Below are 19437 nucleotides of genomic sequence, written 5' to 3' on the forward strand. Positions count from 1 at the left end.
TGTTTCTCTTAAAGTTTGTTGTATATGAGACACTCTCTCATGTACTTCCGGTAATTTCCGATTCCCCACAGTTTGTACTGACGGTATTAATAGTGGGTGAAATCCGTAAGTACTATGAAAGGTAGCTATTTTGGTTGAGTTGAGTTTAGCACTATTGTGGGCTCCTTCAGCAAGCCATAGTAACTCCACCCATAAGTCGGTGTTTACCTCCACATAACAACGTAGTTATCATTTTAGAGTTTGATTTAGATGCTCTGTCTGTCTGTCTGTTTAAGGGTGGAAACTCATGGATTTATCTGAAGTCATATGTAAACTAGAACATCATACCTTACAAAAATTAGCTGTAAATTGTGCACCCCTATCAGATCCAATGATTTTTGGGAGAGTGTGTAAACGAACTATGTGCGTCAGCAATAACTAAGCTAACTGTCCTGAAGTAGGCAAATTGCGAACAGGCTATGAAATGGCCCAATTTAGTGAGACTATCAACAACTACTAGAATGGTAGTGCACCCTCTGCCCTTGGGTAAGCCTACAATAAAATCCAATGATATAGTTTCCCATGGAACCTCAGGAGTGGGTGACGGTTGAAGTAAATCCTGTGGTTTCATGTGGTCAGTTTTTGCTTGTGTGGGTATTTCTCACATTTGTGTATGGCATTCTGTACATCTTTTCTTACGGAGGGCCACCAAAATTGCCTCAATACCGTATCAAGTGTTTTATCTATTCCATGATGACCTGCACTGGGTGCATCATGACACCACTGGATAACTTCATTTTGCATGGTGTTTGAGGGTATTAATAGCTGTGATCCTCAAATAGGCAGTCCTTGTTTCAACTTTCACTTAGGATTTTTGCTAAGCCATTGCTTCCATCTATGAGTCTGTATGGTTTTTGCTATTTGCTTGAAGAATTGTTCTGTGTGAATAGCACAGATAACTTTGTTAGAACGTCCTCCCACCCCTACAGACCCCGCACAGAACCTCGGCATCATCCTTGACTCCTCCCTCAACATGACCCGACAGATCAACGCCGTCACCCCCACCAGTTTCAACTGCCTTCTCATCCTCTGAAAGCCCTTCAAATGAATACCCCTGAATGCAGAAAGACCGTCACCCGCGCACTCATAACCAGCAGACTAGACTACGACAATGCCCTCTATGCCAGAATCAACAGAACCCTCCTACAAAAGCTCCAACCCATCCAGAATGCCGCAGTCAGACTCATCCTTGGGACCCCACAGCACAAACACATGACCCAACATCTACGAGACCTCCACTGGCTCCCAGTCAAGAAGAGAGTAACCTTCAAACTTCTCACCCACGCCTACAGTCCCTCCACAACATCGGACCCAAATACTTCAACAAGAGAGTCTCCTTCCACTTATCCAAAAGGAACCTTTGCTCCATCAACCCCGCCCTGGCAGAGACTGCCCGCATCTGCATCCGCAGAGCAGGCGGAAGAGCCTTCTCCTACAATGCAGCTAAGACCTGGAACGAGCTCCCAGTCAACATCAGATGCTCCCCAACCCTGCACACCTTGAGGAAGAACCTCAAGACCTTGCTTTTTGACTGAGCCAGCGCTGCACACCCTCTTTTCCCCAGTGCCTTGAGACCCTCACAGGTGAGTAGCGCACTTTATAAACCCCTGATTGATTGAACATAAGATGGATTGAGTTTTCAGAGTGTTGATCTCTGGCGTAGATTCTTGCCTTGTGAGAGCATGTGCCTTACAATTTTCAATCCCTCGCCTTTAAGTGACCACAAACATGAATTCAGCAAAAAATAACATCCACTGGAGCTGCCTTTGTGACAACAACTGGGCAGATCTCATGAATTGTAAATTGCAATGGTCTGACTATACTGTCACTACATGTTTTGAACGCATTAAGTAATCTCACCATTCCATAAAGGCGTTATTTATCCCCAGTAATTCATATTCAGTGATACAGTAGTGAGATTCTGCTTCGTGCAATTTGTGAGTCATGCATGCCACAGGGTGCATCTGCAAAATAATTTCTCCAATTGCTACTTCAGATGCATCCGCCTCAACTATTAATGGTCTCTCAGGATCAGGGTGAGCCAATAGCAGATCAGAAGCAAATGCCTGTTTCAAGTGCCCAAAAGCATTCTCTGCTTCTTCCGTCCATAAAAAGGGTGTCTTTTTCCTCAAAGGTTTTGATATGGGAGCTACAATCTTGGAGAACTGATTTATAAATCTTCTATAGAAGTTTGCAAACCTCAGAAAGCATTGGATGTCTCTGACGTTAATAGGCCTTGGCCTATCCTTTACAGCCTGAATCTTCGTTCGGCCATTTCTTGGTCAGTAGGAGACAACAGCACTCCCAAGAAGTCCACCCTAGCCACATAAAACTCACACTTGCTGAGTTTAAAGTACAACCCGTTTATTCTGAGTGCTTTAAGCACCATGTATACATGTTTACTGTGAATGGTTGTACTAGATGAATAGATCAAAATATCATCAATATATTGTTTATGCTTCATATAGGTACCCCAATATAGGCTCAGGTAGCAACCTATATTTTCCCTTGTCATTACACTACATAACAGTTCTTGGGACTGACCTTTTAAGTAGTTACGGTACTGCTAACAGGACGTGGGGTTTTCCCTGAAAACTAGCCTCAATAATTATATATGAGGATTCTTGGAAACTCAGCAGGACTACCATCGTCTGCATAATAACTATGTATAAGGGTCATTCCTTCCGTCATCCTAAGCCCGACATGACACAGAAAGTTAGATCCCCTGAGGGTACCGCTTTGGGTATATAAACACCACATCTTTGCTGAGGAAGGGAGAGGAGAAAAAGGACTTCCATGCTGACACACTGACGTAAGACGCTGAGGTTCCTGAACGCAGACACTCTAGCTCACAGTGATCAGACATCCCTCGTAGGGTGTCCCTCTCAAGACCAAGACAGGGTCCCACAGTCTCTCACTTCAGATAATGGGGTTGACTTTATCCTAGAGGGATTCTTGGCTTTACACCTACATACATGCTAGGTACACTTAGGTTCATCTAGTTAGGGTCGCATCGTAGGAGTACGCATTTTACTGTCATGTATTTTTATACCTGCCTGTATTCGTTGTTTTAGCACTATGGTAGAAATCTACCACCCTTTTACTCTGTTGGTGCCTTATAATCATTTATATCTGTTCCTGTCTAACGGTTGTTTCAGCACACCAATTTTACACTAGAATGACTCTGGTTCAATAAATGCTTATTGAAAACGTCCCCACCGTTTATTTTGTGTATCTCTCTGAGACGAAGTGAGCACGAGTTACTGAGCGAAAAGTATCACACTGTTTCCATGATCCCTGATGGGACAGAGTTGTCATGTTCGATAGTTGTCAAGAACTATTCTCTCCTTGGTAATTGGGTTTCCAGTATCACTGTGAGCTATCTGGTATACAGGCAAAATTACCCGGTGGGGGTGTCTAGAATCAGTCTGAACACCAGTTCTACAGACAGACTATGCTGTCTAAACGCACAGACCCTATATAGGTTTATAGGAACTACATGACAATATACCACCACAAATACATCCAGGAACTCTAGTAACACATCATTTAAAAAGTGTTTAATGCAGTAGGAGCATTACATAACCCAAAAGGCATCACAGTCTACTCAAAGAGACCATACTGGGTACGAAAGAATGTCTTCCACTCGTTACCCTTCCACATATGCACCAAATGATATGCTCCCTTTAAATCTAGTTTTGTGTAAATCTTGGCCTTTTTAACTTGATCGGTGGTAAAGGATACCTATTCTTGACAGTTATGTTATTAAGAGCTCTAAAGTCTATACAAGTCCTGAGTTCACCATTTGCTTTCGATATAAAAAACAAAGGTGAAGCTGCTGGTGATCTGGGCGGGCGTATAAACCGATTATTGGGGTATTTGTATATGCATTGCCTTAGATGTTCATTCTCAGGCTCTGTTAATGCACATATTCTCCCACACTGGACAACTGCCCCTGGAGCCAGATCAATCTGATAATCGCAATGCCTGCCTTGGATGTCTGCTTGTTTTTCCTTGGAGACATCTTGGAATTCACTGTACTGTTCTGGGAGAGTAACGTCTTTTCTGCTGCTGTGGCATTGACATGTGCTAATGTGAGTGCCTGAGCTACATGCATGTGTGATATCCAACAATGATCTCTGCAAAAGGAAGACTCAAAACGTATGGATTTATTAACCTAGTCTATAGTGGGATTATGTTTCATCAGCCAAGGAAGTCCTAGTATCAACCCATTCTGAGGGGCTCTTATGATGTTAAACCTTAAAGTTTCAAGAAGTAAGTCATTACATCTAGCATCGCTATCTTCAGTATGAAAGCATATGGGACCAGAAGCCAAATTCCTCCCATCAACTTCTAGGACTATTTCTGCCATCTCTTTTTCTACCTGTGTCAATTGCATTTCTTGTGCCAACCTTTCATCTAGGAAAATCCCATTTGCCCCTGAATCTATCATGGCTTGTACTGCTTGGCATCCATCATGTGTGTGCAATTGTATAGACAAAAACAAATGTTCTTTTTGTTGTATTTCTGTATCGCATAATGAAGGGATGTCTGTATAGCCTAAAGATGCCCCCTCCATTGCCCTTGAGCTGACTAGTTTTCCAATCACATTTCTGTGCCTGCTATGGATATCTTGGAGAACCCTATTCTAATTTTGGATTTCAGTAGACAATCATTAACAAAGTGAACTTTCCATCCACAATAAAGACAAAGCCCATTCTTCCACCTTTGCACTCTTTCTTCCAGTGTCAGAGAAGATCTAACTGAACCTATTTCCATGGGCTCAGAAGAGGGACTAGAACTCCCACTCTGTCCTTTGATTCTCTCAAATCTAGGCATGGGCCATTCTGATCTCCTTTTATTTCCTCTGCGTTCACTAAGATGATAATCTAAACATAAAGTAAGACTGATGAGATCAGTACAATTCGTGGGTTGCAGATCTATCAGTGCGAAAACTTCCTTAAGTTCATCCCAAAACCCCTGATGGAATATTGCATCCCTCTTTTCCTCTGGCCAACGTGTTTCTGCAACCAACTGTTGACAGGTATTCAAATATATCACAATGTCTTTGTTTCCTTGTCTTAACTTCAGCAACTCTTTATCCGCAGAAAAGGATGCAGCCCTTCAATCAAATACTTTTTTAAATTCTGTGCAAAATTCCTCCCAATCGTTCAATAATGGGTCATCCCTACGAACTAAAGGTACTGCCCATTGAGTTGCATCACCTACTAAGTAAGAGATCAGAAACGCGACTCTTGCCTGATTAGTGGGGAAATCCCTAGGGCAACAAGTAAAATGTAAAAGAATTTGGGTTATGAACACCTGTACCTTATAGGCTTTACCATGAAAATGTTTGGGTGCTGCTAAAGGGATTTGAGTGAGAATCTCTACCAAAATCAGAGAAGTCTGTGATGAACTACCACCTTCCTGCCATGATGCTCCTCTCATGTGTCTGCTAGTGTTTATATCAAATGCATTTCATTAAATCCTGTCTATACAATATTGTAAAGCAGCTGTTTCCTCTCTGGAAGCTGTAACTTCCTGCTTTTCTATGGCTTACGCCCCTAAAACATCATCCAAAGTGGCCATATTGGCCCCGAACTGACCAGGAGGAAAGTAACACTTGGGCCAATTATTCTGTCAGCCTTGGCCCGACAAAGTCTTCAGGATCGGTTCGTTGCTCAATAGAGTCCCCCTCTTGACAGCCCCACTAATCCAAAAAGGGAACGGGCACAATGAGTGGGGATTATTTGGTGTTTGAACATTCCTAACACACCTGCATGAATTCCTGATGTCTGATTAAAACAGTGTGCAGGACGTGCTGATTTCTCCTGGAATAATCGGCCCCATGATGAGAACAGTAGTGACCTATATAGTCCCTCCTGTTTCAACGTCACAACAGTAAGTCGTATGGACTACACACTCTCTAGTCCGCATTGGAATTGTAGTTATTACTCTTTTTATTGCTTCTTATATAGTTTGAAGGGCCCACTGTTGGAAGAGGTTTATGGATAATACTAGGAGCTTGTTATCTTCCTGACTGCCACATATATATGATGCTGTTGGATTCCTGACAACGTTCACTGTGATAGATTTAAGGGACCTTTTTCTGAATTTAACAAGTTCCTTGGAGTTGTGGGCATTGGGTAGGATTCTGTCTTGCAGGAAGTTCTTCTTTGTGGGTTTGATAAGGTGATGGTATGCCGTGGTGGCTGTATTATAGGCTGAGCATCCTTATGGAGTTTTGCTGTTTCTCTATGTCTTTTCCAGTCGTCAGCAAGAGCGCTTGGATTCTTGGAAGGCTGTGGTGAATCAGTTTTCTTCCTCGTTGTGTCGTCTTGTGGTGTTCTGGAGGGGGCGAGTGTATTTGCGCGGTTGGCTATCCATTGGTGGAGGTTGCTTGCCGCAGTGTTGGCGTCTGTCAAAGTTGGGGGTGGAGTGAAGGTGAGGGCGGAGGTGAGGTGTTCTTCAGAGACTTTGTTCCAGATTCTGCGTGGGAGGAGGCACACATGCTTGTGTGCGGTTTGTTTAATAAACGAGAAATGGATTCAGTGGTGTTCACTCCAGAGCAGTTCTGTTGTGTGGCTGGAGTAGATGCTGTTTTCTCCTGCGAAGATGGAGTTGAGTGTGTCCCCCGCTGTGGGAATGGGGACAGAGACAAGTTGCTTCAGTCCTATGTCGGTGAGGTTCTCTAGGAGGTTGCAGTGGTTGTCCAGGTGGAAGAACAGGTCTCCAAGTAGTATGTAGTCTGTGGAGGCAAAGGCGTGGGGTGCGATGAGGTCAGCAATGAGGTTGTTGAAAAGGGTGCGGGGGCCAAGTGGTCTGTAGGCGAGTGTTCCACGGAGCTTCGTTCTGGGGTTGTCTGGATCTTGAAGTGGATGTGTTGCATGGGGGGTGAGGCATCATCTGAGTCCGTGAGCTTTTGTGGATGATGGTAAGGCCTCCTACTGGGCGGTTGAGGCAGTCTTTTTTCAGGATCTTGTATCCATCTGGGATGGCGGTCGCGATGTCGGGTGCAGCACTGGCAATGGTCTAGGTCTCTGTGGGGAAAGCGACTTCGGGATGTGAGTGTTGAGGAGTTCTCAGATTTCTATGGCATGTCTGTACAGGGAGCGTACATTGAGGAAGATGCAGTTCATGGATTATGTGCACTGGCATTCGGTGAGCTGGGAGGTACTGCTGGGGTCCGGAGGTGGGTGAAGGTGTGGCGGCAATGATGGCAGAAGAACGGAGTTTGGGTGTTGCTCAGCATCGAGAGCTGGCTGGTGTTGCTGCATCCCGGGTTGAGGGTGTGGAGGGTGCTAGGATCATAACAGCAGGGGGTTGGGGGACCAGGGTCCCTGGGGCTGGTTGCAGTGAGGTCACGGACAGGTACAGATTGGCTTGCCACCATTAAGTAGGGGTCAGGGGGAGGGCGATCAGCTAAAAAGAGGAGCGGTGAGAGATATGCTGGGGGAAGGGGCCACTGGGGCAGCAGCGGCGGGAAGCGTGGGAAGAGGGGGCGAGCAGAGGGAAAAAAGAGAAAGCGGCAAAAGGAAGGTAAAAGAGGCAAAGAGAGAGAAAAGGGCAAAAGGAAAAAGGCAAGTAAAAGAGAAAAGAAAAGGTGAGTAGAAGAGAAAAGAGACAAGAGAAAAGGGCAAAAGAAAAGAGGCAGAGAGAAGAGGAAAAAGACAACAGAGGACACAGAGCGGAATAACAGTAGAGCAGGGTACTCAAACAGCTACCTGAAGGAGCTCAGACTCAAGGGCAGAGCCTTAAGAGTGGAGCTGTGAGAGAGGAGAGCAGTGACTCACCACCCTTTAGCTGATTAAGCACTTTCAATGATGGGTTCTTACTCACAGATCTCAAGTCTTAAGTGTTCAGTTTCACAATAAAAAAGTTAGACTCAGGTGAACCATCAACTCTCCTACACTTTACATTTAACACAATCCTGAGCTCCACCTGACTGAACTGCAGGTTGAAATGGGGCTGTCAACCAGGAGCGCTGTAACCCTTTACTCTGATCAATACATGAGGTATGAGCGCTTTCACACTGCGCAAGTGCCCAGCACAAATGTTTATGTCACCAACGTCGAGCTGGGCTTGGGGCCATGGCAGAGACCATAAGATGTCAATAGCTGTCTCATGTAGTGAGAGAAAGTACTCTCCGGTACATCAGTCCTGCCTCTGGACAGATGGGCCCTGCGCCACAGTATGTAGGTGGGAGAAGGAGGCCAAAGATTCACAATGTGTGTGTGTTTGTGCAATGTGCATAGGGTGCCAGGTTCTGCCTTCAGGCAAATTTATCTCTAGATCAGTCCGCCTTCCATTCGCTGATGGGCTTCCTACCTTTTGCTTGATTGCTTTTGTCTGTTCCTCTCATGAGTCAATGCCCTGGACTGAGGCAGCTGGAAGACCCCTGTGACCCATTCAAAAGGGATCGTGTTGTCTTTAAACTTATCTTTCAAAGGAGGAAATATACAGTGTCCATTTTTACATTCTTTAAAATCATTTACACAAAAAAAACAGGCATTTTGATTTATGACCAGATAGTCAACCTACTCATTGACAGAGGCAGAGGAGTTCTTTCTGAGGCTCCATCAGAGCTTTGGAGGATGTCCTTCCATGTGCTTCCTACTGCATGAACCTTTCCTTAATTACATCATTATGGGAATCACTTGAGCAGACAGTGAACCCTGCTATGAATGCCTCATTGTGAACAGTGAGAGCCAGACAGCGTGTGATAGTTTAGCATAGCTGCATTGAGCCGACGTAAGGTGGATCACAATAATTAGCTCACTGTGGGGCATATTCACAAGAGTGTGTGCTAAACATCACCAAAAAATGTTAAAGCAACTTTGCACATCGCAGCCTATCGTGGGAAAATAACCCAGTGTGTACGTGGAATTCACAACAAGGTGGCCCCATGCGATAGTTTGCCGAAACCGTGGCCAATGCCCGCGATACAACCATACTGACGGAGTTAAAAACACAAACCCCAACGCAAAAAAACCTGTGATGGGCCAAATCACAATGAGGAAATAAGCAATGACCAGCGTCAGGCCTGCAACACACACCTGGAAGGTGGGAAAAATCACGATAAATGTAGCAAAAACACCCAAACACAAACTGACCAACACCCAAGCACCAAAGCAACCAGAGCAGCTGCAGAGGACGACTGCAACCCCCACAAGCACCCCGGACGACCAGCCCAGGACCTCTGGGACAGGGAAGGGCAAGGACAAGAAGAAGAGGAAGACGAAGTTCAGTCCACAGGCGAACAGGATCATAGTCACGGAGGTTATGGAACACCATCAACAACTGCTCGTCACCTCCAACGTGTCCTTGGGCACCAAAACTGGAATATGGTGGGACATCTTGGACAAGGTGAATGCCATCGGAGAGCACAAGAGGACATTGGACGAGGTCAAGAGGCGATGGAATTACATCAAGCGAAAGACCAAGGAGAAACTCACAGCCAACCAGAAGGCAGCAATGCAGACTGGAGGTGGGGGCCCAGTGCCACAGCTCGTGCTGGATGAAATGGAGAAGCTGCTGTCGACAGTCATCAGTGTGGACACTGTGGCTGGAGTCGGGGGACCGGACACTGCTCGACAGGACACAACACAATGGCAACAGGGTGAGTGACCACCAGGTACTGGGGGGATGGGTGGAGATGGCCACTATGGCACACATGCACAATCAAGCAGAGCACAGTGCACACCCTCAATGGCTCTGGGTCATCGCCCAGATCTATAGACTGTGACAATGTACAATGCCATGCTGTCTGAATGTCAACATCTCCCATGCGGCTACATACATGTTGACACATTGCAATACACAATCTCCCCTTCATATTGCAGGGCCACCGTCAACACCCCCTGCTGAGCAGTCAAAGCCACTCTTTACTGATGACGAGGAGGACAACCCCAGCATCGACGCACAAGCCCTCCTAGACATCATTGAAATCATCTGCGACTCACCTCCAGAATCAGGGCTGCCCAGCTGCATCAAGGAGACCCCACCCACCACCCAAACCACCAAGCAGGAGGCACCCATGGCCCCGGCAGTCCCCCAATACCCCCAGGAACATCTCACAGCCTTCCAACGCCGTGAGCTGGAGGGCCAGAGGGAGACGGCTGAGCAGGTGCGGGTGGGGTTCAACCTCATGGCTACCAAACTGAACGCCATCCAAAGGTGTCTAGGCCCGCTCCATGGTCTCCAACAAGCCGTATCTGACATCGCTGGAGTCATAACGCAGAGAGAAGAACACCTCTCTGCTCAGAGGGGCTCCAGCAATACCAACCGTGAGCTGGCACACATGCAGAGGCTAATGGAGAACATGGTGCAGATGGAGGCGGAAAGGATGGCAGCCGCCGCTGCACACCAGCAAAATGTAGCTGGGATCTACTATGCCCTGCAGATCCTCATCATGGCATTGCTGCCACAAGGCATGGCGATGATGAATGCTGCTGCCCCCACACCATCCACATCTACACCCCCTTGTGTGCCATTGCCTCACAGTGCGGCAGACGTATCCACTCCGGCACCTTATGTGTCAGTGGCACACAGTGCCTCAGCCAGTACTGCAAAACCCACAGGTGGGGCAGAGCACACATCCGGGGACGAGGACGTGGATGGGTTTGTGATCAGGAGGCACTAGCATTCATTTCCACCTGGCCTGTTTCTGCTTGGTGCCGCATATGGCCCCATGACCTTCCACTGATCCCCGATACAGTCCGATGCTCTCACCTTGGACAGCGACATGGACTACCATATTCTGTTTGATGACCAATGACACAGCGACCAGACTGCAGACTGTACCCTTCCTCATCCACAGTCATCCCCGGATGGACTCTGGCTGGCTCTCCACGGGCCCATATTGTGTAGTGTGCTTGGCATTGCACTGTACCACTCCAGCTACAAAACTGCACTGGATGTGCAATAAACATCCAGTAATGCACTGCTGTGTTATGTCTTTTATCATTCATGTATGAATGTGTGGATGAATGTAGGGACAGTGATTTCCCTTGCGTCAATGATGCTCATCCTGTGTGATGCCAGTCAGAGGGTGCTACATTGCCTACTGTGTTCTGGGTGCTGCGGACACTACAACAGGGACACACACATCAGTCACTTCCATGTCCTGGCATGGACTGAACCATGCCCAGAGCCCATGAGTCATTGTGGCAAGCCCTATTCTGGTCTGGCACATGGCAGACCAGACCACTCTGCTTACGCTCTGAGGGGGGGCCCTCATTGCTACCTGTCGCAGGCGTACTCGCTGGTGGTGTGCAGGTCACTGATCTAGTTGTCAGCATGTCACAGCCACTCCCTGAGTGCAGGTTTGCACACACACCACACCCATCCGGTACAGGCATTACAGGCCATGTGAATCTGCCAACATACGGGGTCGACCTTGTCACATTCCCCTCCGCCGGTGGTGACTGGATTACGGACGCTCCACGGTTCTCAATCATAAAGGGCCAATGAGTTGTTGTGCACAGGGTTAGTGGCACCTGAGGCCTTTCGGCCGTCACAGGCCTACCACCACGTGGCGCTGACTGGGGTTGCACAGGGTTAGTGGCACCCGATGCTTTGCAGCCAGCACAGGCACCCCCCCACTGGACGGTGCCATTGGGCGCACTGAGAGTGCTGAGCGGGTGTGCAGCCTGCGATGATGCCCCATCCCGGCGGTCCAGACTGCTCAGGTTTTGTGTGCCCTGCTGGACCGCACTGTCAGCTAGAGCCAGCGGGCAGCGCGGGCCTACCGCCACATGGCTTCGCTTCCGGGATCCCAGAGTTAGTGCACCTATTGGGCTGAGCGGGTGTGCAACCTGCGATGAGGCTGGGTGCACTGGTATGTCCTCTGCTATGGAGTAATCAAGACTCAGCACCAAACGTGAGACCTGGTGGGCTGCGGAACGGGATTGCATGATGTAGAGGGTGCCATGGCTGCGGGCTCCGGGCTTGCGGCTTGCAGCGGCACGTGTTGGGACCACCTGTCTGCACCACGGTGGCGGAAGGTAAGCAGTGAGGCCTGGGTGTGCATGGATGGGCATGCTTCGATGGGCGGCGGGTGGGGCTGGGGTGCCTCTGCCTGGATGTGCATGGGCGGGCATGCTCTGATGGGCAGCGGGAGCGGGTGTGCATGGGTGGGCAGGCGATTTTGTCTTTTGCAATTGTGTGTACTGTGCCAATCATGTATCTGGACTCTGTTTCAGATGACGGGTCTGTCTCAGATGTGTGACCTGGTGAACTGCAATACATTCTGGCAAGTGTTTGGAGACACATCGGTGACAGCAGGTGAACAGTGTTGCCTGGGTGCGCAGGGGCGGCACTCTCTCTCTTTCTCCCTCTCTCTTCTTATCTCTCTCTCCCCCTCTCTTCTCTCTCTCTCTCCCCCTCTTCTTTTCTCTCTCTCTCCCCCCTCTCTTTTTCTCTCTCTCTTTCCTCTCTCTCTTCTTTTCTCCCTCCTCTCTTCTTCTCTCTCTCTCTCCCCCTCTCTTCTTTTCTCTCTCTCTCCCTCTCTTCTTCTCTCTCTCATTCGCTCTTTCTCTGTCCTTTGATGTGCGCAGGAAACAGCTTCTCATCATGATTTTTGTCTTGCAGGCTGTGACCTACGGATTGTCCCGAGGAGAGCTGCCATGTGTCTTCATTTCATTTCAGTGTTCATTTTATTAAAGTTTCATTTGTTGCTTCGAAAGTGAATGTGTGATGCTCATTTTTGTGATAACACATGCATGTCACCAGTTGTGATTGTGCGACATCATGCAGATTATTTTGTACATGTTTAGGTGTAGCTGATGTGGCATGTCTTTGGACGGGGGGTGCTGGGGAGTGCGGGGGGGGGTTCCTGAGGGTGGTGGCGGCAGGTGTTGATGCCCTTTCAGCCCTCCGGGATGCATGTTCAGTTGCCCGGGTGCATCTGTTGTTCTTCAGGTGTGACTCTGGGCTGGGCTCCCTTTTGTGCTGCAGGCTGTGGTCCGACTTAGCTAACGCTCCTTATCGCCTGTTTTGTGTTCTTATCTCAGTTCTGGCTGGTCGTTGTGAATGTTGTGGAGTGGTGTTGTCGCGGCCGTTGGCACGGGAACGCCTACTCTGCATCTCATTAGTGATAGTTGCTGGGGTCATATGTGGCAATGTTTTTTGCAGCTGCTATCGCGGGTAAACTGGTGCTGTGGGAAGTTAACACCAGCTTGTGATTGGGGCGATAAGTTTATCGCAACTTTGGCTGCGATAAAGTGATGTTAACTTGGCGATAGATCCTTGTGAATATCCCCCTACGTTCTCTCATAGCAAGTGATGCACCAATTGCCACATGTACATGAATAACTCTGTACCCCTCTTAGCTTGTTGGCAAATATCCAGATTCCCTACTGTCACGCCTGTTCCCATCTGTCTGCCACATGAGTTTGCTACATGAGTTTCCGAGGAGACAACTGCTTTACAAGCCATTTGCGTACTAATAACAACTTGTTTTTATATACTGCTTAATGGAATAGTTGTGATGTTTGTAAGTACTGTAAATGAAAAATGTTATTCTTACCCATTGTAGTGGAGTTCAATATGTTGCCTATGGAAGGATGAAAGACTACATTGGCCTTGCCATCATTCGAATTTTTAATTTGAACACACAAAATTCACAAGAGGGCACATACCTCACTGAGCTCTGTGTATTTGCATCTTCTTATGAAAATAGGATTCTGAATGTGGTATGGTGTGGCAAGAGCGTTTGTGTGTCTTTTTGTGTGGCATTTGTTGTTGTGGTGATATGTTCTGTAGATTTATATGCTGCTGTGTTTTAGTGCTGCAATATTGCAAATAACACTTTCTGGACTCTTCCCTTCTCTAGCACACATTTATCTTATTCACTCAAACTAATAGAATAATATGTCCACCGCTGTGAATGCCAGACCTCCCAAGGATGGTGGCCTGCTGGGCTCAACAGACCACCGTGTCTGGGACTGCTTTTTATTAAGGCAGCTTTTTTTTAATGCAGACCATTTTCCTTTAAGAACGTTTCTGTTTCATTTTTTAAGGGCAGGCAGTGGTCCCTGGGACCACGGCCTACCCTTAAAAAAATATTCTGCATGCATTTGCAAAGGGGAAGGGGTCCCCCGGGGACCCCTTCCTATTTGCAGATGCATTACCACCTACTTGAAGTAGGTGGTTATTGTTTTGAGACTAGCTATTTGGAAGGGAACGCCCCTTCCAAATAGCGAGTCGCAAAACCTATTTAGCGAGTCGCAAAAAAATTGTGACTCGCTAAATAGGCTATGTACATGGCCCAATATGTTTCTGCATGCGCAAACGGGTTCGGAAACCTGTTTGGGCATGCAAAAACAGGTCGTACATCTGGTCATAAATGTACTGCTTACAGTGTTCACTTTATGTCATTCAACCTTTGTGCCGTGCCCTGTGCATCCTGCCTCTTTCGGGGCCTACATGCAGCATCAAAAGCTTGGTGAATATAAGATAAGACACTCCTATGTTTGCATGCCTTGGCGTATGAAACCTAGAGCTAATGGCTTTGCTAATGCTTTTTTTTTCTAGGGGCTCTACTTCATTGCTGGGTTAGTGCATTTGTATTCGTAAACTATAGATATTAATGGGAATTTAAATAAAGTGACAAAAAGAATTCGTATGATGTTTTGTGAAAGGGTAACTCAAAATCACATGCATCTTGGCAGACTGCTAACGTTGTTTTCATTGCAGTGTCAAGGAAGAAAGACTTAGCAACTGTACCGTATATTAACATGAATGAGGTTAATTGAAGGCACGAGCTCATAAATCTTTCACTGCACGTTTAATTTGGAAACCTGGGAGCAGGAGATTGCAGCCAGCTATAAATATCACCGATTTCCGATGAGTTCCAATTCAATGACAATGATTTTAAATGGCTTCTGCCAGAAAGAATAAAACAGTGATAGCACTTTAGATGTATTTCATGAAGTTTTCCTTTAGTTGAAATGCAATTTCTATTTTACTATCTCGAAAATGAATTCGCTTGGAAACATTTTGTTTTAAAAGACATTTGCTGAAAAGAGCATTCACTCCGGCAGCGCGCTGCATTAAAAAAGGTAAGTCTTCATTAGGAAAAATAGAATTGACGAACTCCAGTTTGCAATACTGAAGGCCACATTAGCACTGCTAGTGTCACAGCAATGTATTTCGCTCTAAAAATAAAGTCTGTTTAATATAATTTCTTTACTTGAAACTAGAGAATAAAAAGTACACTCAATGGAAACCGATGAATTTTAATACAGATAAAGCAGATAAATAGTTAGTCAATTCGCCATTTAAATGCATCTTTGGTTTAGCAAGAGACCTCAGTCATAGCTATCATTATTATACATTTTTATTTCTGGCGTTAGTCAAACCTTTTGATTTGCCTTGTTTTTCTCTGAACAGTTGTATATAGATTGAACACTGTGTTGAGGATAAGTAACCCATCTGTAAGTGGTTGATGTAAACGTGAACTAGGCTACCTATGAAGTGTATGGTATAGGATCAGTGTTGCACGCAACACAAGCTTGCTTCACCTAAGAAATTGTATGTGTGATGCACAGAATGGAACCTCACCTGTGTATTTATCCAAAAAGGTTCCACAGTTTTGTGTTATGTTATGGTATATTGATTTGTTAGTGCACTAATCACCCGACAGGACATCCAGGCGCTTGGGCAGGGGTGTAACTTTGTGGTTCCCAAAGTGCTTCTATGAAGAGCCAGGTCTTCTGCTAAGAAGTGAGAAAGAGACTCTGATGTGTTGAGGGAGTTTGTTCCATGTCTTGGGTGCAATGTAGGAGAATGAGCAGCCTCCAGGTATGCTTTTGCAGATGCGGGGAATATCTGCGAGTGAGAGTGAGGCAGAGCACAGATGTCTGGTGGGCTGGTGAAAGTGTTTGCCATGGGATTAATTTTGTACACAACACATGCTTGTTACACCTACGGGAATAGTAACTGTGATGCCGTTAAAGACTCTTCATATTATTCTGACCTATTTTGTACTTACTTTCAGGCCTCTAATGCCATACTTGTTTATAGAGTAACATGTACAAAATCAACTTAGATGACATAATCATTGATGTGATCAGGGATGCCATTTGAGATGTCATCAGTGATGTTGTAAATATTATCATAGAACATGTCATGAGTGATGTAATATCTGAGGTCATAAAAAGGGCATGGCAGGGCCACAACTTATAGTTATCTCTGCTACCTGTAACTGCCTAAATGCTGTGTTGCTTTTAGTTCTCAAATGTATTGTTGTCACTGATGTATTCACCTAACTTTAATGTTACATTAACCTTTGGTTTTTTTTGTACGTTTCTAGGTTTTTCATTACGCAAAGTAATATTTTATCACCATACCTAAAGCCACCCCCCCGCCGTTCGTGGCAGGGGATTGGCAACAGTCAGGCCCTGTGGCCAACCCACCTGGAGTCTGTCACCCCCCACAGGCAGCAAAACCCACTCTGCGTATGGGCTTTTATCTCGCACAGTGTACTTCATTAGGCCTTAGAGACCCCAGCCCCCAGGTCTGTATTCTTCTGAAAAAGAAGTGATGCTGGCCGCCCCTCAACCAAGCTGATTATGGCCCGGGGATCCCATCTCCAGGGTGCCGCATTTTATAAAGGTGGGCTCCCTGATGCCTACCCATAGCACCTACCATGCACATGCTGTTGGCCATGGGGAAGCCCCAGGGCTCCTGAAGCCCAGAAAGGTTCCCGCATGTTGCGCATGTCAACATTGCTCCCACCTGGAGTGACCAGCTATTCATACTGCTCCCATCGAGCAGGAGTAATCTGTTGCTGTGTTTCAATGCCCACATCAGCGTGGGCTGAAAAACAAATCTCAAGTCTGCTCCCAGCTGCCAGGAGGATTTTTTAAGCTTGCGCCTGCTGGGAGCAGACTTTGTGTTTGCTCCCATTTGGTGGGAGATTTGAAAATTCTTCCGCCAAGCAGGAGCAAACATAAGTTTACTGGTTCCCACGTGTGGACTCCCCAGGACAGAGCAAGTGAGCCTGCCCTGAGAGGTGGGGTCCTTGGGGCCACTGAAGGCTCAGGGAGGGGGCCACACCCCACTCGCTTTAAATCAAGCCATGAATCTTGGGGATCAGATCCCCTGAGACTTTAGAGGCTTGGGAGGGGGGTGCATGCGCCAACGACACCCAGATAGTAGTGGCAGCATACAAACATCAAGCCTCACCCACTTTACAGTTTCAGAACTGTATGAGGGAAATACATAGATGGATGGGAACACACTGTCTGAAGCTCAACTCCGAGAAAACCTAGGTTGTAATCTTCGGTAACCTGCAACCCAGATGGAACAATCTCTGGTGGCCGGCAGAGATGGGTAAACCACCAAAACCAGCTCAAAAGGCGAAAAATCTGGGAGTGTGGATCTATATTAAACTAGCACTCTCATACCAGACAAATGGCATCATCTCTGCCTCCCACTTTCTGATAAAGAAACTCAAGAAGATCCTACCGTACATCCCTATTGCCTCTAGAGAAATGGTGGTAACCACATTAATTCAGTCAAAACGGCATTATTGCAATGGGCTCTACCTGAGTATGCAGACGCAATATCAAAAAAAGCTTCAAACAATTCAAAACACAGCTGCACAACTGTTGGTAAATATCCCTAAGTACGATTCAGTAAGCAAGGAAATTTGTAGACTCCACTGGCTCCTGGTAGCACAACGAATCAAATTCAAGTCTTTATGTCGAGCATACAAGGCACTGAGCAACACAGGACCACTTTTTCTTAGAAATCTTTTTGCCTGGTATTAACCGTCCAGACAGTTATGTTCTACAGGTGCTAGACTCATGAAAGTTCCGAGAATACGGTCTGCAAGATGGGGTGGCCGAAGTTTCTCTTATGGCACTGCAAAACTCTGGAACATGCTACAAATGGAGCTCAGAAGTGCAATCTCCCTCGACATCTTCAGGAAAGGGCTAAAAACCTGGCTATTTCAGAATTAGACACTTTGGCTGGGTTTACTGTGTTCATTGGGCCAAGACACCCCCGGGTATTCGATCGCTCAATAAATCATATTAACATACCATAACATAACATGCACTCCCTGCCCTTAAATTAAGAAATCAGCTCGGGGATGGGGTCCCTAAGGCCTTCAAAGGCTCATGGAGGGGAGCCATGCAACCCCCTATATTTTAATTAAGTAATGGCCTTGGGAATGGGGTGCCCTGGACCCTTTGAGGCTCAGGGAGGGGGCCCTCACCTTTCTTTTGCTAATTAGCCCCAAAGGATGGGGTCCCTGGGGCCGTCAATGGTTCGGGGAGCACTGTGGGCCCCCTCCCCTTAATTAAACTAATCAGCTAATGTCATGAGTGATGTAATATGGAAGTCATAAGCAGTACCTTGCGGGGTATACATTTTAGTTAGCTCAGGTAACTATAACTGCTGGATTTCTACGGTTTTGTGCGTGTGAAATCTGAGCCTAAATATAATGTCCCTGTAACCTTTGGTTTATTCTGTGAATTTCTCTGCTTCTTTTAATTCTATTTCCTAACTATATCATCCCTGTAACCTTTAATTTTTTCAGTTAATTTCAAATATTTCTCAAATTCCATTTCTAAAGTTTTATGTCTCTCCAATGTTTCTTTTTTTAGTTCATTTGTAGGTTTAGTTTTAATACTAAAGCCCCATTATGATGTCGGGTAGAAGACCATTCGACAGCTCATCTGTGGCATTGAACCTGACATCTGAGTCATTGGTCTGACCGGCAACTTATGCAATGGGTGGCCTGACCGATGCTAGTGTGGGGAATCCGCTTCGCCTCTGAGAGGCTAAAGGAGCCTGTCGAGGCAGAGGGTAGATCATAATCCTCAAATGGAGGCTGTGCCTACTCAAGCACCACCGCGGGGCTTACGATACACGTTTCCAACAGCCTTTCTATGGCGGTCCGATCGGTTCAGGTAAGAGCAGTGGGGCAGGGGGGAAGTCGACAGATGACAGAATATGCAAAAATAAAGTTAAAAAAGAAATAAAACCACTTACCTTGGGCTCACCGCATCACCAACTTGGCGACATGGCACGCCCAAGGTAAGTGGCTTTATTTCCTTTTCTTTTTCTTTTCCCTATTCCGTCATCTGTTGACTACCCCGTCCCACCCCACCCCACCAGTTCTTACCTGAACCAGCCGTGCCTGCCAACCGTCATAAAAAGGCGGTCAGAAACAGACTGTTGGGAGTAGGGCCCGTCCTCCTGCAGCCTCTGCTATAAGGCATGGGGGGCACCTTTGGGGCCCCCCAATCATCCATGCATTTTGTGGCAGGCATCTCAAGGCTCATAGATGTTTAAACTGTGTATCTATCCTATTGCTGCTTGTGCTGCAGCCCGCAGCACAAGCCGCAATAGGAAAGATACACTTTTCAACAGATGTAAAGGTTG

Source organism: Triturus cristatus, chromosome 2_2 (assembly GCF_964204655.1).
Source record: "Triturus cristatus chromosome 2_2, aTriCri1.1, whole genome shotgun sequence".
Lineage (NCBI taxonomy): Eukaryota > Metazoa > Chordata > Amphibia > Caudata > Salamandridae > Triturus > Triturus cristatus.